We start from the raw sequence: 644 nt of genomic DNA on the forward strand, positions 1-644 counted from the left end.
AATGGAGCGATATGTCTGAATCTATCTGTATTTTCTTTTCACATTATAAATAATAAATTAATAGTAAGATAAATTCTTAACACATGTTAATTTATTCTAATGTAGTACAGTTCAGTTTAAGATGCCTTATTACTCATGTTACTCATTAAAATGATACAAATGTATTTAATAATCAGATTAAATAAATACTTAAATTGTTTCAGGCCTCCATGTGAATATTGCACAATGTTTCATTTAATTGACCCTAGAAGGGGTAATCACAATTATTTCACCATATTTACAGTCCTAATGTAAATTTAAATGACTGAAATAAGTGTTTTTTTTATCCTTTTTCAATAGAATTGGCCCAGACTTCTGCAGTGTCAAGTGAAGGAAGCTCCTCTCATAAGATTGCAAACTGTGAGTCTGATGACACTGAGTGTGAGTGATGGAAGCCCTTCAAGCCCTTCGAAGAATGCTGAAGATGACGCCAGAATTGTGAGTCTGTGTCATTTATATGCTATTCTATGTGTTCTATGTGCTTAAAACGCACAAATGAATATGAAAAATTAAAGTTGAACTGGGCAGGCACACAATATCAGCTTATGTTCACACCTGGAATTTACTAATTATTAATTTAAGATATCAAACTGCAAAAAGATAAA

This window comes from Sinocyclocheilus rhinocerous, unplaced genomic scaffold, assembly GCF_001515625.1.
Source record: "Sinocyclocheilus rhinocerous isolate Xijiao unplaced genomic scaffold, SAMN03320098_v1.1 scaffold1654, whole genome shotgun sequence".
Taxonomy (NCBI): Eukaryota; Metazoa; Chordata; class Actinopteri; order Cypriniformes; family Cyprinidae; genus Sinocyclocheilus; species Sinocyclocheilus rhinocerous.